This window comes from Elephantulus edwardii, unplaced genomic scaffold, assembly GCF_000299155.1.
Source record: "Elephantulus edwardii isolate Elephantulus edwardi_28Jun2011 unplaced genomic scaffold, EleEdw1.0 scaffold00043, whole genome shotgun sequence".
NCBI lineage: Eukaryota > Metazoa > Chordata > Mammalia > Macroscelidea > Macroscelididae > Elephantulus > Elephantulus edwardii.
In genome coordinates this window covers 15436094-15436778 of record NW_006399793.1, presented here as the reverse complement: position 1 = coordinate 15436778, position 685 = coordinate 15436094, and the positions used below count along the sequence as shown (strand labels likewise).

The 685-nt window shown below is 40.0% G+C and overlaps 1 protein-coding gene across 1 annotated transcript in view; it reads right to left on the bottom strand.

The window, feature by feature from the left end:
* Window positions 1-685, bottom strand: part of RHOBTB3 (Rho-related BTB domain containing 3) — a 135024-nt gene that overhangs the window by 36236 nt on the left and 98103 nt on the right. The window lies entirely within an intron of this gene.

Genomic DNA, 685 nt, shown 5'->3' with positions numbered 1-685 from the left:
TATACAGATGAAGAGACAATATTTTCTGATTTTGAAATTAATTTATGACTCACAATTTGCACAACATAGAGTCACAATCTGCATGCATTATTATAACTATCCAGGCAACTCAGGAAGAGCTCACATTTAGATTAATGATTTCCTAAATCCTCTACTTCTTTCTTCCTTTAGAATGCTTCTGGCTTGTCCATGTCTCTGTAAGTATGTTGGAAGAATTCCACAAGTCCATCAGAGAACTGCCCCCAGTAAACTGAGCTGGATGCCACAGTGGCCAAGAGATCACACTGAAATTTTAAAAATGTTTCACACCATTCAGCATTCCTGCTTTAACGCCAAAAAGGTGCAAGGATCCATTCAACTTCCTCCATTTCAAAGTTGTCCCTAGTATTCTTACTACTATTCTTAAGGTGTATGCAAAGAAAACCAAAGAAGGACAGCTATTAACAGCAAAAGTAACCTTAAAGTGCATACATGTTTCACCCCTCTTGCTTTGCAAATGTGAAGACTTGAAAAGCAGAAATGTTGGATCCAAGATGGCGGCTGAGGCAGAGACAGTGTGGTGAGCTGCGGGAGCAGCAAACCACTTAAAACAGGGCCATTATGGCCTTCCACAGACTTCAGCTTATTGATAATTGAATACTTAAACAGTTGATGACTGGCCCTCAGTGAAGATCGAGGCTCAACA